A 26,026-nucleotide genomic window follows, 5' to 3' on the forward strand; every position below is an offset into this window, starting at 1 on the left:
AGCGCATTACTGCAAGTTAATAAATGGTACTACATAGTGTTTTTCATGGACAGGATATAATGGAAGCTTTTCTTTCTTGTGGATAAGCTACTTTATTTACTAGTTTGTCCTTTTTATTTTTTAAACGGGTAACACGATGTTACCACAGTGAGAAGAGAACTGTCTGTAAGTTGAATTCCTGCTACTTCATTGCTGATGTCTGATTTCATCAATAGATATATAGTGCCATCTTCAGTATTAAGTTGAAAGTGAACTACGATTTAAAAAAAAAATCAACTAGCCGTAACAAAACAATTAATATTAAATTCTGCCATTTAAATACACACCCTTGTAAATAGTTGTCACATCAGAAAACAGTCTTTTATTCCCTATAAAAATAAATAATTAAGAATAAAAAACCCAGCATGTAAAGAGTTGTCAGAAGTTTGCTGCCCTTTTACTTCAGGGCATCATTAAGGAACCAGCCAAAAATAAAAATAAATCAATTACAAATGATAGTGAATATGAAAAACTATTGTGATTTATGTCCCTCAGATGTTCATCTACAATAAATATATGAAATGGTTCATAAATGTCAAATGCAATTAGAGATGGGCCCAAACCCAAATTCTGGATTATTGCACCCAACTTGAGGGAAATTTAGATCTGGATTTTTTATTTTTAGGTATATCTATGCCACTCACCACCAGCCCAACAATAAGGAAGAAGGCAAAGAGGGCAGTTGACTGGGAGCCCACTGATTCAAAAGAGCCTGGGACTCTTGGCTGCAATCGCCACTACAGAGGCCCTGAGGGCTAAGTGTGGGGTGCAATGTGCTCCATCCAGCATTGAGGGCTGGATGCACTGGCCCCACCCCTTCTGCCTGAGGCCCTGCCTCCTGGGCTGTTGGCTCCCCTGCTCACCACTATCATTTCTGAGCACCTCACAAATAAACTGTATCTGAACTTTGTAGCGAGCCCTTCTTTGTATTACTACTAAAACCTTTATGTGCAAATTCCTGAAATGTACAGAAGTTCACAGCCAGAGTGAATCCACAACTTTTCAGGCCCAGCTCATCTCTAATAATTACATATTACTTTGTGGAAACATCCCAATAAAGTTACTTGAAACTAAAATAGGATAGTGAGGAGAATTTTACAAACACCGTGCAGTTGATAAAATTGCTATAATATATTAATCAACTTTTCAGGAAATCGAGGTAACAAAACTTTTAAGCAATATGATATACCTGTAGGATCTATTATGGAAAAGAAGGAAAATTCAGCTTGCTGTGCAGGCATTTTTTCATAAGACTAGGCTATCCTTGCCACAATCAAAGTGTTTCTGGCTGCTAATGAAGGGCTAATATGCTGACAGAAATTGACTTCATATTACCATGACGTTCATTTTGTGAATTTCTAGAGTGTCCATGCATGTCAGTCTGTACCATTGAAGCAATGGCTTTTTTGGGGGAAAAAATCTATTCAGTGGAATTCATCTTTTTCTAAGAAGGGAAAACTGATGAATAATTAAATGAAGAGTTTAAATACAGCATTTGGGGTAATAGGTGACTCCGGTGTTTGGAAATTATATAGTGTACTGCCATTTATCTCTGTGCCACCAGCTTAAGTCACTATTTTAAACCTAACCTGGACTGGATTTGAGGTGATGCATTTTGAAGAGTTGATTCACATATGATAGTGATTTTAATCAACTGCATGGTGTTTATTCCCCTCACTATAGTATTTTAGTTTCAGGTGCCTTCATTGGGATGTTTCCAAAAATGTAAATAATATGTGAAATGAATTTAGTGATTTCATTCTGTTTCCTGGTTCACTTTGGTTCCACCAACACAATTTGACAGTCTCAGCAAACGTTGGGGAAACTTCACTGCTATTCTCCATGCCATACCAGTTCTTTGGCTCAACAAAACAGTTATCATCCTATAATGGACTCAGGGTGACTTTATAGATCAGGGTTCGGCATCCTTTTCAGACCAAAGAGCCGAACTACATCAAAATTCAGAATAAGTGGTCAACAAAGAGACGTACAAAGAATGCCCATTTGCATGACTGAAAATATACAACTGAATATTATTGATAAGTGACATAATAATTAATAATAACAAATGATACTCACAAACTTTATTTAATGGGACTTCTGCTACTGCATCTTTTTGCACATTTCTTTTGAAGTTTACAACATAACTGGTCAAATCCAGCTTCATGCCCACATTCAGGCTGTCTTCTCTCAATCTTATGGTGGGGGGTTTGAGGATGTACAAGTGCAGGAGTCTGGGTTGGGATGTATGAGGGGCTCAGGGCAGGAGGTTCAGGTTTATGATGGGCATGGGGTGGGGGGGCGTATGGAGGGGTGCAGGAGTGTTATGATAGGGGCTGGGCCCCAATTTGGGGCTGGTTGGCCAGGCTTCATTTTTAAATAAAGTAAAATATTATGTCTAGCACATATGCCCATGAAAAAGATTTCAACGTTGTCTTTATTTATGGGAGGGGTGGGGAACATTTTTTGTATCAGGAACCACAGAAAAATCAGTTTGGGACCACACAAGTGAGAAACACAATGCCCCCCCTCCCACAAACAAAACAAAAAGCCAACCCTCACCCCACAACTGAAACAGATTTACTGTTCTGGGGTTCCAGGGTGAGTGGAATTTGTAGGCCCCCTTAGGCTCTGGAGTGGGGCCAAAAATGAGGGGTTAAGTGTATGTGACAGGGCTGCCAGTGAGTGGGATAGGGATGAGGGTACAAGATCTGGGCTGGAGATGGAGTACATGAGGGAATGAGGGTGTGAGGTCTGGGTGGGAGCTAGGGTACAGGAGCAGGCTAGGAGTAGGGTGTCAGGACGGGGGGGAAGGGGGCAGGAGCAAAGGAGTGTGCAGGAGCAGGCTGGGGGTAGGGTGTCTGGCCGGGACGGAGAGTACAGGAACTGGTTAGGGATAGGTGTCTGGCCAAGGGGGAGGGTGCAGGAGCAGGATGTGGGTGGGTGTCTGACCATGGGGGAGAGAACAGGAGAGGGGTGCGGGGTAGGGTCTGGGCTTGAGGTGCTGTGGGGAACTTACTTGTTTTCACACGGTGTGCCACTCCCAAGCACTACTGTTGGAGCAGCTGGGAAAGCCTCCAAGAAGCACATGAGCATGCTGCTGTTTCCTTGGCCAGGAGATGGGGCAGGGGAGCAGCAGAGTGCAGCCATTTCTGCACTCTATTGCTGGTTAACTGGGGGCTTTACTCCCCTCCTCCCACAGGAAGCTGGTGCTGTAATCTTGCAGGGGGTCACAAGGCTGTTGCACCAGTGTGGGCACAGTGCTGCAGAGGGAGCAAGGGGGGCTAGGCTCAAGCTTCAAAAGAGCCATATCTGGCTCCTTAGTGCGCCATATTTGGCTCAAGACTCAGAGGTTGCCAACCCCTGTTATAGATACTGGCCAGGCAATGATGTGCAGCATTGCCTAATGTCCAGAAGAGGGAACCAATATACACAATTTCTGAGCTTAGTGATTATGATGCGGTTGTGGAAACTGCTCTAAGCCATTTCTATTTATTTAGTGCACACTAAAATAGGAAAGAACTTAATTTAAAATTCCTAAGTTATAGTGTCACCCTTCAAGGACAGAAGGTAACCTGTATTTCATGAATAAATGAATTTATGATTTTATTATTTCAAAGTAAAACCACTCATTTGCTGTTGAAGTCCATTCTTGTATGACTAATTTGTGAAAAAATTACTCAAAAGCATTTAATTTTAGTAGGACATATTGCAGTTGCTAAAGTCAGAGGTTGCAACTTTATATCGAGGATAAGACTTCTATTGTCTCTCAGTCATTAGGCTCACACATTTAGCAACAATCCTCTCTTCCCTTTCCCAAATATTGTTTGCTGAATTTTTTTAGATGAAAAAAAAATGAAAAGCCACTTCAAAACGGCTTTTGAGTTTCAGTCATAGGTCAGAGCAGCACAATTCTTTGTTCACCCTTCATCTTATTTGCCCCAATGACTCACGTATGCAGCTTACATTAGTGTTTGAACCACTTTCCCTGATTCCTAAGGCTAATAGGGGAGAGTTACCTGAAGTTGTACAGGCTCTGTAGCAGTCATTTCAATTTTACTTTGCCAGCATCCTATGCCTTCCACTCCTGGCACCAGACCTGTGTCCAGATAAACCCTTTATTATGAACAGAAACTATATACAGAACTGAGGTGACCAAACTGCCTACTACTTCATGTAACAATAGCCTGCCACTGCCCTGGCCTATACATGCTTTTCTATCCCAGCACATGACCACCAAGGACTGCACTACCCTTGGATTCCAAAAGATATGCAAATTTGCTGTGAATTTGCATATCTTCTTCCGATCCCTTTTTCAGAAGAGGTTTTTTCAAAAAAGAAAAAAGCAGTCTAGATGGTTTTTTTTGCAAACCTCCCCTTTTTTGAAAGAACCCTCATTTTTTGAGGAATAAGGGTTCTTTCCAAAAGCGGGGGAGGGAGGGCGGAGGCTTGCGCAAAACCCCGTCTAGACTGATTTTTTTTTAAACTCTTCCAAAAAAGGGATCGGAAGAAGATATGCAAATTCATGCCAAATTTGCATATCTTTCGGAAACCGAGGGTACTCTAGACGTGCCTGATGTAGAGGACTTACCGGTATAACTACCATGATCTGCACTGTGGGAGATACGCTCTTGCTGACCTTATTCACACAAAATACAAGATTAGTAGGAATGAGATAAATCACCTGGCCAAAAGGAAGACAAGTGAAAATAAAAACCAAAAGAAAAAGAATGTAGTGGTATGTATTTTTGGCACTAACATTTTTCAGGATTGCACCCATATATCCAGTGTTCCTGCAGGGGACAGATCCCTCACCTGCATGAAAATTTTCAATTAAAAATCACCACAAAAGTTACCTTAACTTGCTATTTCTTTTCCCACTTAGCCCTTCTGTTGAGTCTTTGGTCTCTCCAGAACATGAGGAATATGAGGAAGCCATATGGACACTACTGGGTTCCACATAACTGTGTTCCCTAACATACAAATTACAGGCAGTCCCCGGGTTACGTACAAGATAGGGACTGTAGGTTTGTTCTTAAGTTGAATTTGAATGTAAGTCCAAACTGGTACATATTGTAGGGGAAACTCTAGCCAAACATTTCTCCAGAGCTCAGTTTTATTCTCCCACGCCTCACTTCCCTCAGTCCTTTATTCTCAAGCTGAGGTGTCTGCTGAGAAAAGCCGCTCCGCGTCTCCCTGGTCTGCTGGGGGAAAGCAGCTAGTGCGGGGTTGCCTCACCCCGTTTGTAAGTAGGGATCCAATGTAAGTCGGATCCATGTAACCCGGGGACTGCCTGTATGTATAAACACTGCAGCTCTGCTTGGGTTTTGATACTTTCTGCAACAAAAGACAGGGAGGCCCATTACTGGGTTCAAAACTTAGTACCCAGTTCCTGTACACCAGTGGTTTCAGTCTGTGAGCTGTGGGTCCATGGAAAGTTATCATAGAACAGTGGTTTCCAACCGGTGGCCTGTGGCCCTGTGGAGGTCAGCAAATGAAAAAAAAGTTGTACATTGAGGAAATCTAAAATAGGGGATCTCAGAGTTCAATTAAAGAAAGTAGGCCCATGCTACAAAATACAAATTTGGAATTGAGCTTCCTTTCAATTTAGATGTTAAATTGTATCCATATTTCACCAAAGTTTAGGGACGGGGTTAATTCAAAGCCTTTATTTTTATTTAAAAATAAACTAAACATGCTCTTCTGAAAATATTCTGCTTTTAAAGAGCCATTTTCTGATGCACTATTCTGATGTGCCAGTAAATGAACAGTTGAATAGCAAGCCAAATCCAGTTCTTGGAATGACTGTAGATGGCGCTGTTACCTCAGAATATCTGTTTCATGTTTTTGCCTTCTGTCTGGGGATTCCTTTTTTAAGAAGAAAAAACCTTGCTACTTTGTGGAGTGCATCAAGATTCAGAAGTCAAGCCTGTTACCAGATTTCATTTGAGGTTAATTTTCTTTCCATTTTTCTTCTCATCATTCCGTGGATTGGTCTGCAGATGGTATATTGGGGGATGACCTTGGTTGTCTGCCATTATAACATACAATTTTTAGAAAGTCAACAACAAAGAGAAAAAATATTGCAGATTTGTTAGGCCTACAAGCAGAGTTCTGAACACTGAGGGTGTGTGTGTGTGTGTGTGTGTGTGTGTGGGAGGTGTTGTTCAATTTTAAATCTAGTCAGTTTAACAAACGAGTTTAAAAATGATCCAAGAATTTTTCTGACACTTGTTCGGTTTTACATTCTCCTAATTTTTTTTAAAAACATTTATCTTCACTGTTATCGAATGAAAGAGCCACATAGAGGAAACTGACAAGACAAGAAACACTGACTTATGTGGACTCCTCCAGGTTGAGGTTGATGGTGGTATGGAAATTGTTGAAATCCTAGTGAAATTCTTCAGGGACCTCCTTTCCATGGGTCCCACAACCATTTCAGTTTTGGGGACAATTTATACCTTCAAGTCAGCAGCACTGTATTAGGTACCTGCATGACCCCAGAGTATGCCAACATTTTTATGGTTGACTTAAAACAACGCTTCCTGAGCTTTCATCCCCCTAGTCCTCCTTTTCTACTTGTGCTACATTAATACCATCTTCATCATATGGACCTAAGGGAAGGATTCTCTTGAATTCCACCAGGATTTCAACAATTTTCACTGCACCATCAACCTCAGCCTGGACCAGTCCACACAAGAGATCCACTGCTCGGGCACTATGTTGCAAATAAGTGATGGTCACTGTGACAGACCCCCTCCCAAACTTGATGAAATGAGCGTACAGCCACAAATATGCATAACTCGAAGATGCTTGGGACAAATGGCCTCATGTAACCTATCAATCCTAATGTTTTAATCTGCAGGCTCTGTATATCTTATTTTGGTGTGTATATTACACATATGGAGTATGGAATGCTTTAAGGTTTTTAATGTACAAACGAAAGCCATCAAGAGTGTTTCCAATTCTGGGATGCCTCAATGTCTGGGAAACCATATGTAAACAGCCCCTTTTGTCCTTTAAGTCTTAGCAGTGGTTGATCTTAGGAAGTCGTGACCTCCCTAACTAGTAGGAACTGGCCAGGTAGCTTCCCATGCAAAAATGGAATCTATACAAAATGGGAAGCTTAGCAGTGTCTTTGGCTGATGTGGCACACCCAAGAGGATGATTCAAAGACCCTAGGGTAAAGGAACTTTCCTAGTTTGAAGGCTTAGCAGGAATAAGAACAGTTTGAGGGTGAGTTTGTACTAAGTTCCTACTGGCGTTTTAGTGTTAGAAAAAGTTAAGTATTTTCTGTTATTTTAAATTTGTAATGTACTTTATTCTGCTTGTTCTTCTGTAGGCCTGGTGCAGTTCTTCAATTTTCATGCGCACCTGAACTAGAGTGTGGCTGTGACTCTTCTGGACTAGACTGTCGACCATGCAGTTGTAGATGTCTGTATTTCACCGTCTGGCATGGAGATCCTGGATGTTGGAGTGTTCTCCCAGATATCAATGAGATCCAAGATCTTCATGTCTGTCTCCTCTTTTGCCCCCAGTCAGGGACTTGGGAGGTGGCTGCCTGCTCTCTTGCAGCTGTGGGGGGATTGGAGGGAGCACAGAGATCTGCCATAGCAGCACTGGTGGCTGTCAGGACTCTGCTGGACCTGCTTTGGGCCCCGAGCCCTTTCCCCTTTAAAGCTCTGGCTTTAAAGGCTGCAGAGGAAGGGGAACTATAGAATTCTGATGAGTGTGTGCAGAGTGGCTACTAAGGAACCGGTGGGAAGCCCTGGAGGCCACTTATTTCTAAATAACTTCAGCTGCGCTGTCTACGCACACACTATTTCTAAATAACTATTTTAAAATAGGCATTATTCCTTGTAAAATGAGGGTTACAGAATGGAATAAAAAGCCTGTTATTTTGAAATAACAGGCTTGCTGTGTGGATGCTCACTTTATTTCAAAATAATGCTGCTGTGTAGTCATGGCATTAGTCTTTAAGGGGCCATAGGACTCCTTGTTGTTTTTTCATCTGTGAATTACCTTTAACGGTTGGTTACACTATTGCGTGGTTATAGAACTGCGTACTTATAGGCACGGCCATGTAAAGTTGTTATTTTTAAAGGAACTGAATTGCTCTAGGGAGACATTTAAGAGCCCACTTTCAAGGCATTTTATTGCTTGCATTTCCTGATTGTCATTTTGAATTCCATGTGGCAAGTGATGCTGGTGGGGAGCCTAGTCACTAGTGTACAGTCTGGGGCTTCTAATAACTTGCAGTAGCTCATCGAATGGAAATCCCTCCCATTCCTATATTAACAAATATTAAAATAGAGCTAGAAACATTCCAGGCTCTGGGGCAGTTTCTTTCTTTTTTTGTGTATGCTGCAGGTGCCATGGCATATTGTTCCTTAGGAGTGTGTGAAAAAGCTCCTTGGAATACAACTCCAGGACATGCTTCTCCTGTGGAAAAGCCATCTCTAGAACTGGGTTCAGCAAATGAATCACTTACTTGGCCTCACACTGCTGGCTCCCAGTCTTTATCTTGCATCCTGGAGCCAACAAGGCACCATCCTGGGTGATGAGGTCATCACACACCACTCTTGGCTCTGTGCTTGGTGCAGTACCCAATAACATTTCTCAAAAGGAGATGCCACAATGGCAAGTTTCCAGAGGTGTGGTTCTGGTCCCTGGTTCTCCTGTATTCAGTCTTGAGATGTTTAATCTGCTCTGTGCACTGGTCTAATATATTTGCCTTGCTGCAAGATTCTTTGATGGCATGTATCCTCGTTCTTGGAACTCTTATTGAAGTCCACTGTTTAGTTGGCCTTCAGAGATTTACCAAAATCTGGCTATGGTCCTGTGACCCTGAAGTATCACATTTTGCAAAAGACTTCTATTCAGTCTCCACTGCATGCATATGAGGGTCTGTGATGATGAGTTCGTAGCTCTGTGTTCAAAAGACATGGGAAGGTACTAAACATTGCCTCATTGAGCTGTTGCGCTACACCAAGGGAATTGATTGACAATTTTTGGGATAGAGTGAACAAAGAAAATTGGCCCATGGGGCTGTGGAATACTTTTGGAGAGCTCCCAGGAAGTGAATAGGGGTGGACTGTATCTACACTGCAAAGCAATAGGGTTCAAATCCTGTATCCCAGCTTACCCAGGTTCAAACACTCCATCACCAGGGAGTCCTAGGATCCCAGTTCTGAGCCCAGTTTACAGATTTGTGCCTACATGGAAAGGGGTGGAGGTCAGACTCATGCCTGAATGTGAGCCCAGGCTTACCTTGCAATGTAGACATACCCTAGAAGAGTGATCTGCCCTACTTTGCCCCAACCCCTTCATCTAGAAGATATTGTATTTAACAGCTTGAATAACTTACATTAAACATTTAACATACTGAAAAATCTGAAAGCTAAAATGTATTTGTATTGATGCAAAAAACATAATATTACCACCTTTCTAAAAAGTATAAAGAGTCCCCCATAAATAAACTGTAAAATTAACAGACAAAAAATGGACAATAAACCAGACTGTCCCTTTTATTTCCAAACTTATTTTGGAGATATTTCTTATCTTTGAGTAAACAAGATGGATTCACCTCAACCATTAATGTAGCACGTGGCAATGAATGCATAAATTTAATAAATAACCTCACAATATTCTCTAATTTAGAAAAAGAAAAGCAAACAACAAATATTTTTGAATCTTGGGAAATATGAAACTATTGAGGATAAAGGAATGTATGATTTTGTCAGTTGATTTTCAAGGTTACAACACTGAATTCTTTTCTTGTAAGAAATCTCCATTTTGCCAGCATGCATATAGCTAAATGTGTTAAGTTTTATATTTGTAACTGAATATTTTACTAGTTTAGGAATAAAGCTGAAGGACTGGCATAATGTTAATATGCAAATGTTCACTTACTGATGTAGAAATATTATATGGCACAATTGCTACTTTTAATTGAGAATATAATATTAGACAATAATATGAGAAGTATTATCTGTTTATTTTTCCAATATTTTAAGTGTCGAGGGCAACATTTAAAAATAATATAGAATATTCTAACCATCTGGAATTAAGATATTGATTTTATAATGAACCTGGAAGCTGTTTAAAATTAAAAGCAAATTGAGGGAAAACTCTTCCTTCCCTTCTGTGAAAAATGAGTTAAACTCTCCAAAATTAAAGTTAGGAATAAAAAGAAAAAAGAAAACGTTCAGAAGGTCGGCACCAAGTTATAACAAAATAAAAAAGCTTTTATTATGTTCTAAAAAGTTTCAAGAAGTTGCAACTGAAAACTAATCCAAAATACTTCTAAACAATTAGTATATATTTTAATTAAAATGTTACAGAAGAAATTAAGAGATTCCAAAGATAAACTGAAGACCCTTGGCAAGGAACATTTGTGAAACCCATTTGCTGGATGGGAAGAACATTTGACATGACACTTGACTGTGGAAGTTGAGAAATCTACAACTTGCAACCAGATTTTAGTTACCTCCTATGCCAAGGAAAGATGATTGAAGAAATAAACTTCCTTCTTTGGAAGTGGGCTAGCACCTCAATACAACTAAATGGAAAACTGCATAAAAAGTGGCATAAAATCCTAGCTCATTGTCATCTCTTCACCTGAGATAACTAGTCTTCATCTATAGTTCCAGTGATCCTGAAAACAAACACATTCTGATCCTGACCTCAGAATAGCGCTCATGTTTAATCATTTTTGGTGATTTTCTTCTCCCAGTAGAGAGAGAGAGAGAGAGAGAGAGAGTTTTGTAACTGAGGGTACGTCTACACAGCAGTGTTATTTTGGAATAATTGACGCTATACATAGTTTGCATCTACACTACATGCAGTTATTTCAACATAATGTCAAAATAATGTCCAGCTGGATGACTTCTTACTCTGACTCCCATAACCCTCATTTTATGAGTCGGAGGAAGAGTGCTCTCTCTTGGACTTCCTGCTGTGTAAACAGAGCCAAAAGCTGAAATAAGCGATTTTTACTTAAGTTACGCAATTGACGTAGCTAAAGTTGCGTAGCTTATTTCGGCTTTAGCCCTGCTGTGTAGACGTACCCTAAGAATCCTTAACTGAGAAGCACCTAGTGTTTGAAGTCTTTGAGATCCAAAATTTAAAAAATAAATAGCTTCAGGAAAGAATGTGAATTTCTGAAGAGCACAGCTACAAAGAAGAAATCACCATCAAACTAGTAGACTCCCTGGACAACAAAAGAAATGGCAAGGTAAATCCCAACTTGCTGTGACGTGGACAGTGATTTCTAAAATTCCATAGGAGTTTTCTGTGCTTTGAAAGAAGCCAGAATATGACTGGGGCAAATAAAAATACTGCCTTTTTACAATTCTGAATCCTCCCTTGTAGTTCAAATTGTTGTTCCATAAAACCAAATCACTGTTCTTAATCTTTAAATTAAAATTTCATATTTACAGTCTTAACTAGAAATACTACTTAAGATATCCCAATTCCAAATAAGTCCCAAGAAATATACTAAAAATAGGAAAGAAATAGAACCTGCACTTAGGGAACAAATATTTAATAATGGGCTGCTTGATCTAGCAAAGTAAAGTATAAAAATATCCAGTGGTTGGAAATTGAAGCTAGACAAATTCAGAGAGGAGATCGGGTATACATGCTTAACAGTAACAGTATTTAACCAGCAGAAGAACTTAAAGGTTGAAAAAGGAGTAAACCTGTGGTACCTTAGTGTATGTCTACACAGCAGAGCAAAAACACAGCAGTATTATTTTGGAATAGCTGACACTACACTACAAGCAGTTATTTAGACAATGTCAAAATAATGTTTTGTCAAAAGACAATGTCAAAAGACAATGTTGACGGGAAGACTTCTTACTCCAACTCCTGTAACCCTCATTTTACAAGGAGGAAGGGAAGTCAGAGGAAAAGTGCTTTTTCTTGGACTTCCTGCTTTGTAGATAGCAGCAAAAGCTGAAATAAGCTATTTCGACTGAAGCTATGCAGTTGACGTAGCTCAAGTTGCATAGCTTATTTAGGCTTTTGCTCTGCTGTGTAGATATGCCCTCAGAGACTAACAAAAATATGTAGTATCATGAGCTTTTGTAGGTAAGACCTACTTCATCAGATGAGCCTTACCCAAAAAAAGCTCATGATGCTATATATTTATTAGTCTCTAAGGGTATGTCTACACTACAGCATTAATTCGAGTTAATTTGAATTAACCATTTTGAATTAAATTAAGCTAATTCAAATTAACGCATCTACACAAAAAATGCATTTCGAAATAGCACTGAGTGAACTCTGAATCGGAGTTAAGGCTGGTTGGAACCAGTGCCAGCAGGGCACCAGGTCAGGACCTCCTGTGTGGGGCTGCTTCCTGTGGCTATCTGAGGTCCGTGCTTAAAGGGACCCTACCCTCCACCCTGGACAGCCAGTTCTCAGGTGTGTCTGCTTGCTTGTCTACCTTGATGAGGGACAGCAAAACATTTGTGTCTCGGAGTGCTCTGGTTGCCCTCACTCGGGATACCCTACCACTCTGCAACATGGAGACAGAGCTGCCCCTGGGCACTCTGGTGTGTCTTGTGGATGCGCTGCCATCAGCCTGGCTGCACTTTCTGCAGGCTGCCATCCGGGAAGTCCATGGGGGGACTGACAGTATCCAGGGGGCCCCGTGGGAGAGCATCCGCCCCGAGCAGCACTAACAGTCTCCGTAGTCTGCCCCACGGGGGGCTTGTGCATCATTCCTTCCTCATGTACTTCCACTTACCCCTCCTTAACCCCCCTTCCTGATGTCAAATATAATACACATCTTTTCAAAAATAAAAACTCTGTTTATTTAACACAACCTGGGGGGGAGTGGGGGAACAGATGAACCTCTGGGGAGACTGGGGAAAGGAGAGAGGGTGGGAGAAGGGAGGGGGAAAACTGGGAGGAGGGAGCTGGAAGGGGGAAGCAAGGGGAAGAAGGGGGAGGGGAAGCTCAAGGGTGGGAGTCTCACTGGGCCACATGTCTCACAGCATGGCGGGTGTGGGGGCCTTGGTGTCCCCAGGGAGATGGGGAGGAGGGTGTGGAGATTGAGGGGGAGGGGGAGGAGGTTGAAGAGGGAGAGGCAGGAGTGGGAGGAGGATTGGGAGCTGGGGAGGCAGCAGGCGCGGGAGTGGCATGAGGCAGCAGGCTCTGCACCAGGGTCTGCAGATGGGCACAGATGACATGACCCTGGGCAAGCAGCTCCTGCCAGAACTCACGTTCTTCCTGTGCCTGCTGCTCCAGGTGCTGCTCGCGGTACCCCTGCAGTGTTGCGGTGGTCCTGTGGAGCTCTCGGGTGCGGGAGCATGTCCCGGGCAGGGTGGTGCACCTTGCACATGCAGCTGGTGCGGCTGTGGAGAATGAAGAGAAGTGATCAGTTCTCCCTAGGGATGCAGTGGGTGAAGCCCAGCCCACCTCTGCGAGGTGAGAATTACCATGCCTGGTACCATCAGAGCTGTTGTGCTTGCACAGAGGCCATGTTTGGAATGTCCAGCTATCCCTGGGAGCAGGAAGTGCCCCAAGACCGCACCCATGCCCCTGAGCCGTGTATAGTGCGGCTGAGGTGGGGGGAGATGCCCCCTGCCTCTGTGTAGAGGGAGTGTGTGAAGGGAGGGCGTCCTGCTGTGTCCTGCCCCGGGTCAGGAGCGTGTCAGGTCTCTTAACACACACGTGTGCCTATCAGGCCATGGCCCCTGGGTATCATGCAGCTGGAGCCACCTGCCCAAGGGTGGCACAGCTCGTGCTCTCATGTGCACAGGTTGCTGTGTGATGTGTGGTAGGCAAGGGCCATGCGCGCGGTCCCTGGTCTCTCCCCGTACTCCCCCCAGGGTAGGGGACAGTCATGGCACTTACCTGGTGTGGCCTCTCCGGATGACCCTGCTGACTCTGGTGCTGGGACAGCTTGGGGGTCCTGCCGGCGTGGCACCCTCTGCGATGGTCCCTCTGCCGCACCCAGGTCAGGGCCCTCCAGTCCTGGCTCGCAGCCCCCCAGGGTGGTGTGGACCGTCCTTCCCCCCGAGATGCAGTCGAGGGCAGGGAAGTAGGGGCAGGTGTCAGCCCCTGTGGTGGCACCGCCCCTGGTGGCCCTAGCGTATGCCTGCCACAGCTTCTTAACTTTGAGGCGCACCTGCTCCTGGGTGCGCCTGTGGCCCTTTCTGGCCCTTTCTCTCCACCTAGTGCAGAGATCATGGACATTGGGGGCCTCCCCCCAGACCTCAAGGAGGTCTATTATCTCCACACTAGTTCACGAGGGCACACGCTGTCTTCTGCCCCTGGGTGCTGGGGGACTGGGCAGGGGATGGCTGGCTGCCACTGTGCAGCCACTGAGTGAGGGATTGCGGCTGCTGGCAGGCCTAGCTCTGGCACGTGGTGTGTGGCCAGAGTCTACCCCTTTAAGGGCTCCAGGGCTGGGGAAGAGGAGAGGAGTTTTCCTGGTTTGGCCCAGAGTGGCTACCAGGGGAAACTGGGAAGGACTGGAGACCAGCTAATTCGAATTAAGTGTCTACACAGCACTTATTTCGAATTAGCTATTTCGAATTTGGCATTACTCCTTGTAGAATGAGGTTTACCAAATTCGAAATAAGCACTCTGCTATTTCAAATTAAATTCGAAATAGCAGTTTGCATATATAGACACTATTGAAGTTAATTCGAAATAATGGCTGTTATTTCAAATTAACTTTGCAGTGTAGACATAACCTAAGTGCCACAGGACTACTCCTTGTTTTTAAAGTTACAGATTAACACGGCTACCCCTCAGACTTTTTAAACAAAGGTTTGACTCTTACAAGTTTGACACTACCAAGTTGGGCTTAAATAAAGATATTAACTGGTTAACACACTACAACGGCAATTTCCTCCACTTTTGATATTCTCATTTTCACATCCATCCTGACTTAACTTCATTAACATGAATTCTACAACTCAAGGGTAACTACTTTTGCTGTTATATATAGCCTGGATTCTGTTATTTCCACTCCAACTCATCTGATGAAGAGGCTTTTATCCACAAACGCTCATGACCTACTATATTTGTTAGTCTCTAAAGTGCCACAGGACTACTTGCTGTTACCAAGGGTTGTGATGGATTTTCGATCACTGGCAATTTAAAAATTAAGATTGAATTATTCTCTAAATATCTTCTTCAGCAATAATTGCGGGGAATTACTGTTACCTTTATTATACAGGAGGTCAGAAGATGATCGTTTCTGTTCTTAGAATCTATGAAGTTGCCACTATTTTCGATTGTATTGTCTTATCTAATTTCATTTTGAATCATTGTTTAATTCAAATGTTTTCAATATCAACTGGAATTATAGTTGCAAGCTAGTGGTTTCATTAAGCTTATAGTTCCTAAAAAGATACTATTTCCTTAATTTTAGCTGCTAAATTTTGTTAATAATGGTTAGTTATTAATTATGGTGAACAGCTTGTTTATGCAGGTAATACCTGCCCAACTCTTTTCTACAGAAGCAGTGCCTAATGTTAGGTAACAATCCAGATTTAGGCACCATAATTGTTTTTTCAACTTTGTAATTTGAGTAGGAGATCAGTTTTACTGTAACTGTAGGTTATATAAAACAGTATCTCTCAATCTTTTTTTTTTTTAAAATAAAGTACTGTACTCCTTTATACTCCCCACAGTACATACAGTTTTCAGACACACACATTTTTTCTACCATTGCAATACATTTGATTAAACAACTTAATTATAGCCAAGTGGGCGATGATATTTTTGGGTGTAAAAAGTACAAAAATAATAAAATGCTGTAAAACTTAAAACAAAAATTTGGTTCTCTCCAAATTTCAGTTGGTTGACATACCCCCAGACTTCTCTTGAGTACCCTTAAGGGTACTTGTACCACTGGTTGAGAAACACTGATATAAAATACTTAAGAAGGGTAGTGTTCTTGATGTGTGTGAACAAATCCAACCCAACTTCTGAGGGAAAAGCCACCGTGAAGTGCAACTGGTGCAATTTTGATGTGAAAGATCAAACTGGCAAAGGCTTTGAAGCAGCCATAGGGAGGAATCGGGGGAGCGGGGGGTGGGGGGGAGGGCAGGGCGGCGAAACTGCAGGATCTTCACAGCCCCAACTCCTTGCCTTCCTGACACCTCTGTGCTGCACCACAACTGGAAAAGTTTGCACACCAGGGTGGAATTTTGTTCTGCACCCCACTGTGCCTGGGCAGCAGCACAAAAAGTCTGGGATAGAACATGGGACAACCTTACCTCCCACAGCTCCTTTACCCCTACATAACCATTGGGCGGAAGTAGCCTCGGGAGAATGGCTCTGAGTTGTTATATGGAATTTTACTGCCCCACTTTCCCCTGCTTTTGTATGCTAATCTGCCCAGAATCTGACTTGCACTCAGGTTCTGGATATTAGCCACGTACAGAATCAAAGAATGAACATCTCTCTTTTATTCCTTGTTAGGCTGGTAATACAGGAGAGAAACAGAACAAATCTAATGTTAAAAAAAGGATAGGGTGTGGGTGGGGGACAGACCCTCAGATGGAGCTACGTCAGTTGACAGCAGCTGAGAAGGTACATTCCAAACACCCTTCCTTCCCCAACAACCTCTTCTAAGTGCCCAGGCCTGCATTACCATATTCTGCAAGGCACCTCCTGTTTGCATCCCTCAGCATTACCTTTACATAGTCATCTGCTGTTTCTTTTTATATTGTCTGAAATTATCTTCACCATGTTTGCCAAGCATGGCCTGGAACACCGCCAGACCATTTTAAAAGCTTTATATAAATATTACTTGTTGTACTTTCCTTTTGGAGACAAAGGGCAATTCTTGCTGAAAAACCTAATGGCTCCATGCCTAAGGCTGCATTTAGATGTTTATAAAAGCACAGCTAAAATCCCTTCATTTCATATTTGTGTTTAATTTTAAATGTACTGCTGTAATGGCCTCATGTCATCAAAAGCTAAGTGAATTGTCCATAGTAGTTTTAGCCTAATTTTTACTAGCTTAGCTGGATCTATAACCTTGGAGTGGAAATGTTATAAGAATTAGCTAATACTGCTAGTACTTCTGGCTAAAGTTGTGAAGGTGCCTAAGGGCTTGTTTACCTTTAGACATTTTGGTACTTTCTGTATAGTAAGTATACATGACTTTTCCATTTATTAATATCTAATTTCATTCTCAGAACAGGTGAGAAGTGTACTAAGTTGTTAAATGTGGAAACCAACTCTCAAATAAACACTGAATCTAAGTTTCCCAAGAAACTATCATGAGAATTAGAGAACAAAACACAGGCATGTTTGCTTCTTCTCTCAGGTGGTAGGTCAGTTTCACATGCCTCTTCCACCAACTACCCACTCTCAAGACCATATGACCCCCTTTTATATGTAAAGTCACATGAGGATATAGTCACAGTCCATAAAATACTTTGTAATAGCAGAATGCAAAATATGCTGTAGTGGTGTCTACTTGGGACCTGACCAATGTTCTCTCTAAGCTGTGTGACAGCCCAGCTTCACAGGTGATTAAACAGCCTCCTCCCCCCCTACCCCCCCCCCCAAGTCAATGAGCTTCCTACACAGAACCCTGAGCCTTACAGACCAGTAAGTTGAAAGTCAGTTCCAGGCAAATTACTTGAAACTTCAGTAAAGAATGCAATTGTCAGACACACAGATAAAAATAATTTGTTGGGGCAAAGTCAACATGGTTTCTGTAAAGAGAAATCATGCCATACCCATCTACTTGAGTTTTTTGAGGGGGTCAACAAATGTGGACAAGGAAGATCCAGTGGATATACTTAGATTTCTAGAAAGCCTTTGACAAGGTCCCTCACCAAAGGCTCTTAAGCAAAGTAAGTTATCATGGGATGAGAGGGAAGGTCCTTTCATGGATTGATAACCGGTTAAAAGACAGGAAACAAAGGGTAGGAATAAATGGTAAGTTTTCTGAATGGAGAGAGGTAACTAGTGGGGTCCTCCAAGGGTTCGTACTGTAACCAATCCTATTCAACTTATTTATAAATGATCTAGAGAAAGAGGTAAACAGTGAAGTGGCAAAATTTGCAGATGATACCAAACAGCTCAGGATAGTTAAGACCAAAGCAGACTGTGAAGCGTTTCAAAAAGATCTCACCAAACTAAGTGACTGGGCAACAAAGTGGCAAATGAAATTAAGTGTTGATAAATGTAAAGGAATGCACATTGGAAAAAATAATCCCAACTATTCGTACAATATGATGGGGATGAATTTGGCTACAACTACTCAAGAGAGATCTTGGAGTCATTGTGGATAGTTCCCCAAAAACATCCACTCAGGCTATGTCTAGACTGCAGGCTTCTTTCGAAAGAGGCTCTTTCGAAAGCATCTTTCGAAAGAGCCTCTTTCGAAAGATCGCGTCTAGACTGCAGGCGGATCTTTCGAAAGAGCAATCCGCTTTTTCGAAAGAGAGCACCCAGCGAGTCTGGATGCTCTCTTTCGAGGAAGCCCTATTTACATTGAAGAACGCCTTCTTTCGAAAGAGGAACTTTCGAAAGAAGGCATTCTTCCTCGTGAAACGAGGTTTACCGCCATCGAAAGAAAAGCTGCGTTCTTTCGAAATTATTTCGAAAGAACGCGGCTTGAGTCTGGACGCAGGGGAAGTTTTTTCGGGAAAAGGCTACTTTTCCCGAAAAAACCCCTGAGTCTGGACACAGCCTCAGTGTGCAGCAGCAGTCAAAAAAGCAAATAGAATGTTAGGAGTCATTAAAAAAAAAAAGAGAGAGAATAAGACAGAAAATATCTTATTCCATCTATATAAAACCATGATACGCCACATCTGGAATACTGTGTACAGATGTGGTTGCCTCATTTAAAAAAAATATATTTGCATTTGAAAATGTTCAGAGAAGGGCAACAAAAGTGATTAGGGGTTTGGAATTGGTCCATATGAAGAGATATTAAAAAGACTTGGACTTTTCAGCTTAGAAAAGAGGAGACTAAGGGGGTATATGATAGAGATCTATAAAATCATGACTCATGTGGAAAAAGTGAATAAGGAAAAATTATTTACTTATTCCCACAATCTAAAAATTAAGGGTCGCCAAACAAAATTAATAGGCAGCAGGTTAAAAACTAACAAAAGAAAGCTTTTCTTCACTCAGAGAACAGTCAACCTCCTTGAACTACTTGCCAGAGGATGTGGTGAAGGCTAGGACTTGAACAGGGTTCAAAAAAAGAGCTAGATAGATTCATGGAGGTTAGATCTATCAATGGCTATTAGCCAGGATGGGCAGGAATGGTGTCCCTAGCCTCTGTTTCTCTGGAAGTGGGTGACAAGGAAGGGATCATGTGAGGGACCTGTTGTGTTCCCTCCCTCTGGGGCATTTCATATTGGTCACTGTTGGCAGACAGCATACTGGGCTGGATGGACTGTTGGTCTGACCAGGGCTGGCCTTGGGCTGATTCGCCCGATTACCCCGGATCGGGCCTCATGCCTAAGAAGGTCCTGAAGCCGGAAGTGTGCTGGGCGCGCTGCGAGAGGGGGCGTCGGCCCCAGAGGAGGAGCATGGCAGCTTCCGTGCGCCACAGGAGGGGAGAGTCGAGCACAGAGGTTTCCCTGTTCCGTGGGAGGGGGAGTCGGCCCCAGGGTTTGGCGGGGAAGGTAGCTGGGGATTTTTTGTGTGCATTTTTTTTTTTTTGCACTCAACAAAAATTCCTGGGGCCCCTGTTGAAACTTGTGTGCGGTGGGTTTTTTTGGTTTTGTTTTTTCTTTTGCTCAACAAAAATTGCTGGCTGCTGCGGGGCCCCATCAAAATTGTTTGAATTGGGCCCCTCACTTCCTAAAGCCGGCCCTGGGTCTGACCCAGTATGACTGTTCTTATCTTCTTAAGTCTAAATTATTCACTCATTCCTTCCTTTTGTTTTGGAAAAAATACTATTGAAAGGACATATATGGTACAACAGGCACTTTATTTTTTAAAGTCACACCCACTTTTGTATCAGAATGCACAGAAGAGAGTAATTCACATGAATTGCTTTACCACCCCCTCACACGACTCCTCCCTGTGCCACCCTTAGCCCAGAGTCAGGCCCCACCTCTTCCCACTCCTCCCTAGCCTTGCCTCTGCCTATCCCGACCACCCCTTCCCACCCACATTCCACCTCTTGCTCTCAACCCTCTTCCATGAGAGATGCAGCCCAGGGGACTTGCAGGGGTCCTGGCTTAGGCCTCAGGAGTTGCCCCCCCCCTCACTGGCAGCGGAGAGGGGAAGTGGAGTGACCCGGCACCAGCTAGGTTCACTCTCCTGCTCCCAGCCACATCACTACATTTTTCACTGCCAGTGAGTGTGGAGGTCAGTTCCAACCCTTTCCCTGAGTGACATGGGAACTAGGGGAACAGAGTGAGCTAGGGTAGGTTGCTCCACTTCCTGCTGCCACCAGTGAGTGCCAAATGCAGGTTGCGGGGCAGCTGGACAAACTCTCTGCTAGTCCCTTCTCCCTTCCCGCCCGCCCCCCGCCCATGGCATTGGGGAACACAACCCTTTGTGCTCCCTCTCTCCACTCATCACCTCTGCTTTTTACCTTTATCTTTCTTACATCTAAACCAGCAGAAGAGAGGATAACTTGTTAACTTTCTTTCTACTACAGGATATACTTAGGATAGCAGGTAGAGACTAATACCCTGTTTCTCCAGCCCCAGAAGGATGATACAATACCCTCAGCTCTTTCAGGATATTTTTTGTTTTGGTTTATGTCAATTTAAGCTCTAGTCAAAATAAAGCAGTTCAATTACCAGCCATAGTCCTAAGATCCCATCAACTTTTCTCTTTATTTCAGTGCTGAATGGAGAACAAACTCTTTCCTTCACTCTCCTTTACCCAGAGCCCTTATTCCTCTGCAGAATCTTCTCAATTGTGCTACATACTGGCATATTACTTTTCTAGCTGGGTCTAATAAATGAACAGATCTGGCTGGTACCTGGCCCCTGCTCCTTAAAGGCTCAGACCACCCTGTTACACACACATTCTCTAATAAGCCTACTAAACAGATTCAAGTTCACACATGACAGCTTCTTGTATGTATGCAGATACCAGAGAAGCAATTTCTTGAAATCCAAAACCTCTGTTGCTTCTGGATGTTTTAGAACACTTCATAGGAGAGGCTATTCCTGAATTATTTCTATGCTACCTACAGATTTCATGGAGTTAATCCAGCAGTCATTAAACAGAAATGATTATATACAATATAAAAATTCAATATTCACAGGAAAGGAAAGACACTGAAAACTAGCTCTTTATTCTATGTTTGTTAAATTATTTTAATTTCCTCACTGCAAATCCTCCTCTCAATCTTTCAAGAATAAGTCCCCCTGTAGGATTTTCCCATATTTTCAAAGGCATTCGCTCCTGCTACCTTCCAAAGAGGCATTCTTAGAGCCTTCCCCTGAGTATATGTGAAAAGGTTAAAGATAGGCTGAAGAGTAATCTAAGAAGCATAGAAGAATCTCTTGTTTGAAAGCTTTAGTTGGATTCCTGTTACTTTGAAAAGGAACGTAGCTTGAAATGTGTGTAGACTGAAGGGCTAGCTCATGCCAACTTTGGACCACTAGGGAACCAAAATGACAGAGAATAGAGGGTGTCAGAGTCAAACTCCCTCCAGTACTGCATGGTGACTCAAGGGAGCGCACCATGGAAAGGAAAGGAAACTGGAATTAACATCTTGTTCCCTAGGGGTGGAGGGAGGCAGTTAAAGTCCTTGTATCCCATTACATTGGGAGGAGAATTAGTGGTAAGAGAGATTGCCTTTCATCATAAAACAGCACAATATAAAACTGAAAAGAATTAGTGTTATTATTAGGTCATTTGCAAGAAAAGAATCTGTTTCTGCCACTGTGGATAATGTTCCCAGTGCATCTAAAGTATAAATGTACCATTTTTATGCAAGACACTTAATGCTAACATTAAATTTTTAGACTTCTACATCAGCCTCCACAGAAGTAAGTTGCCAACATGCGCTGCTCCTCCTAAAAAGAAGAATATTTGTACTACATGTGTCTTTAGTTGGGTTATCAGTGTGCTGACAGTGGCATATTTTCAAGGAGGTGTGTTTTGGGAGTCCAGAGTATTTATTTATCTGCTTCCTTTATGGAAGCAGTTGTTACAAATCAGGAGGTTTAAAGTCTTCTGAGAATAAGAGAGGAAAAAAAACAATAGCCCTCTCTTCTATAACAGAGTGAGGAAAATCCTCTAGTGAAGCAAAAGACAAAGAAAAACTGCAAAGCAAAGGCTTCTACATACATCTCTGTCCATGTGTGATGCTTTAGGCAGAAATATTTCTGGAAGGATATCCATTGATTGTACTTGGTTTAAAAGTCTCATGGAGTAGCCATGTTAGTCTGTAACTGTAAAAGCAATGAGTAGTCCTGTATCACCTTGGGGTACGTCTAGACTACAGGCTTTTGTCGACAGAGGCTTTGTCGACAGATACTATCCACAAAGCTTCTGTCGACAAAGAGTGTCTAGACTACATCCAGTTCTGTCGACAAAGCAAGCCGCTTTGTTGACATGAGAGTGTAAATGCAAAGGACAGTGTAGATGCAATAATGCATTCTGTCGACAGAACTCTGTTGACAAAAGGCGTTATTCCTCGTAGAACAAGATTTACCGCCATCGACAAAACTGCCGAGTTCTGTCGACGTTATGTGGACAGAACTCAGTGGTAGTGTAGAGGCAGGTATAGTTTTGTCGACAAAACCCTGTAGTCTAGACATACACTTTGAGACTAACACAAATCTCTAGTAGCATGAGCTTTTGTGGGCAAAACCCACTTCCTCAGATTCTGATCATTTGAGGTTGTGGGTTTTGTCCACGAAAGCTCATAATAGTAAATATATATTTGTGTTAGTTTCTAAGGTGCTACAGGAGTACTCGTTGTACTTTGTTTAGTTCATCTTTGTCCTCTCCTGAATTATTCTGGATATAGACGCAAAGGACCTTCAGCTGGCATATAAACAAAGCTAATTTAGCTGTTCAACTGAAATTGTGTTGTGCGATGGTGTTTATTTTTGGGGGTTGCTCACCTTTTAGTAAGTTCAATCCATCAGTTTTAATAGAGTCATTCTTGGTTTACTCAGGCTGGACTCTGTCCTGGTGCATGTAGAGGTTTGATTCAAGTATCCTACCATCTTTGCTTTCCCTCCTGTGTAGCTCATTTCTTTGGAGTGATACAGCCTCCTATTGATGCTTTATTGCACACCAATGCTCAGCTGTATCATAGCTGAGGACATGGTTATTTGACCACATTGCTCATAAAGAGGCTATTACATCAGGGCTTTTATAGCAATTTAGCTTCACTAGCGATAGGACAAGCACAACTAATTCCATTCATTTAAGTACCTGAAAGACTGGATGTTTATTTAAAATTATGCAGCCTAAGAAGATGTTAAGGGTAAAATAAAAAATTATGGCTAGTGTTTGCCATTAAGAATCCCCAGCCTTGGGTAGACGTGGGCTGTAAATGGGTGACTATATACTCTTTTTTATATGTTTCTGCTGCAAGGCAGCAGTCTAGATATTTACGCATTTTGTCCATTTTTTCCCTCTTCCCCCCCTTCAACAGTAGTGGGATAAGTGGTTTAAGTAGTTGGAATGGTGCTTTTTCAGCACTGTTTCTCATGTGCCAGTCTTCAGGTTTTAAAGAAGACAGCCACTGACATGTATTTCAGCTAAAATTCTTGCATTGCACAGTTTAAAAATTTATATTTTTTCCTGATATATAAATATTTCCCAACCCTAGATGTTACCTGCTTTTAAATGTCTTGATAAACTCCTCCCCAGCATCACAACCTGTTGGAGGAAAAGGAGAAAATATTAGAAGTTACTAGAAGCAGAATAAAAGGGGAACAGAAAACAGAGTGTATGTGTGTCTAGACAAAATCAGTCCCAAGGAAACTGGACAATAGCAGTGATTAGTGGAGACGAAACTGACTTCAAAATATTTTGATGCTGGATAACTACATAAAAGTACATTAGAGTGGTGTTACAAATGTTACAACCACCATATGGGCTATTGTCTTGTGCACTTGTGAACTCACCTTGCTTGTAGCATGGAGCTCAGTTACATAAACAAAGCAATCAAGGGTTCCTAATGCCACATGGAACTCATCCTGCAAATTTTACATGTACATAGTCACTCTGGTATCACACACTCATCTGTTCTTTTCAAGCATATGTAGCAGTTGGTCTTTATTGCAGGAGCATGTGTCTGCAGTACAAACCTTGGCCATTTCATATAACCTTTGGCCAGGAATAATAAGTGACCTCTGTTTGACCACAGCTGTCCCAAGTAAATGGATGATGAGCTTCCTGGCAAGGCATGTGTTGTGTGCAGTCAACTGCATGTGCTGCCTAAGGGTCTTCTTCAACAGTCATTAGCATAATGATTGTTCTGTCATTAGCGTCCATCATTTAAAAGCTACACTAAAGGTATCTAGCTGGGAGATGCTCCTCTGTGTCTCTTACAAATCCCTGCAAGCTTGCTTCTAGAGATCAGCCCAGGGGTGATACATAGCATCCAATACCTACAGATGTGTAAATCCCAATGTTTTCTACTATGTGACTGCTTGGACTCTATTCTTTTAGTTTTTTCTAGGAAAAAAACATCAACGCACCCCCTCACTTCATGCACTTTTATAAAAGCTGCCTTCTTCCCCCTTTATACAATCTTCAAATCCTGGGGCTGTTGATCACCTAATTCAGCCCACCATGCAACTTGGGGAGACTGTAGGGCATTCTACACTGCACCCAGCTCAAAGAACCTAAGTCAGAGAAAGATTTATGCACTTGCAATGTCTTCTAGTCTCATAGAAGCTGCACTCAGCTGTCAGCCTAAGGCTATTAGTTCAAAGCCCAGCACCTTCTACCAGCCACCTTATTACCACAAGCTAGGACTTACTGGGGAAGGATCTCAACACCCATGCATTTTGTTGAACTAGCATGCAGTACTGAAGTGAGTTCTTCTACTAACAGCCCCTATTTTCTATCATTTTAGTTCCCTAGTGATCCAAAGTTTGCATGACACAGCCCTTCAGCCTACACACCTTTTGAATTCAGTTCCTTTTCAGAGTAACAGGAGTCCAACTAAAACTTTCAAACAAGAGATTCTTCTATGTTGCTAGGATTACTCTTCAGCCTATCTTTAAAATCTTGCCTGCTGTTACAGGGCATTGATTCCCAAGCTACATTCACTAGAGGTTTTCCCTATACACCTAACTAGCATTCTCTGCTCTTCACTCCATCTCTCAGGTTCTGCAAAGCTCTCATGCACTCTGAGAGTTGCTTCCCCAGTCTTTTCTTTCTAGAAACCCTTTTCCCTAACAGATTACTACCTGCCCTATCCTGACTTCACCCAAATGGACAAACTACGTCTTGAAGTTCCCACAGCTGAGTCCTCTCAGCCCTTTTTATGAAACCCCAGAGGTTCCTCTGCCTAACACCTGATCCTATTAGTTCCATCCTCTCAGGCTGGGAGGCAGCCAGTCATGGCACAGATGTGCCTGGAAAGCATTTGTACTAGATTATCAACTCTTCTGGTCAAAGACTGTTTCTTACTATATGTTTGCACAGTGATTCACTGGGGCCCTGATCTCAGGGCAGGAAGGGGACCTCCAACAAGTACTTCTGCTATGGGAAGCCAAAATCAACTCTTTATGTATTTGTGAAAGTTAGCATGACTGATTATTTTTTACTCTAGACATAGGTAGGGCTGGAGTTGAAAATCAAGAATGACCAGAAATGTAATTTAAACATGTCACAATGTTGGGGTGACTCATGACTGCTAAATCTGACTCCTGATTGATGAATTTTGGGGATTAGCAATGCTGTGTATATATATCAAAGAATTAACATGGTGAGTTTATTCTGCTTTTTTTGGGGGGGGGGGGGGAGGGTGTCACATTGTTTGTTAGTATTTAGATGCTTATTTGTGAAAATGCTTATCAATCCTGAATGTTTTGCAAACTGTATC

The 26,026-nt window shown here is 42.4% G+C and overlaps 1 long non-coding RNA gene across 1 annotated transcript; it reads right to left on the bottom strand.

Moving 5' to 3' along the window:
- Positions 1-24,226, bottom strand: LOC142826797 (uncharacterized). The gene is made up of 3 exons (XR_012901048.1): positions 24,096-24,226; positions 23,805-23,847; positions 1-253 (listed from the first exon to the last, which is right to left on the bottom strand). It is a non-coding gene; the product is annotated as an uncharacterized LOC142826797 (long non-coding RNA).
- Between the last annotated feature and the right edge of the window lie 1,800 nt (positions 24,227-26,026).

The sequence above is a fragment of the Pelodiscus sinensis genome, chromosome 2 (assembly GCF_049634645.1).
Source record: "Pelodiscus sinensis isolate JC-2024 chromosome 2, ASM4963464v1, whole genome shotgun sequence".
Taxonomy (NCBI): Eukaryota; Metazoa; Chordata; order Testudines; family Trionychidae; genus Pelodiscus; species Pelodiscus sinensis.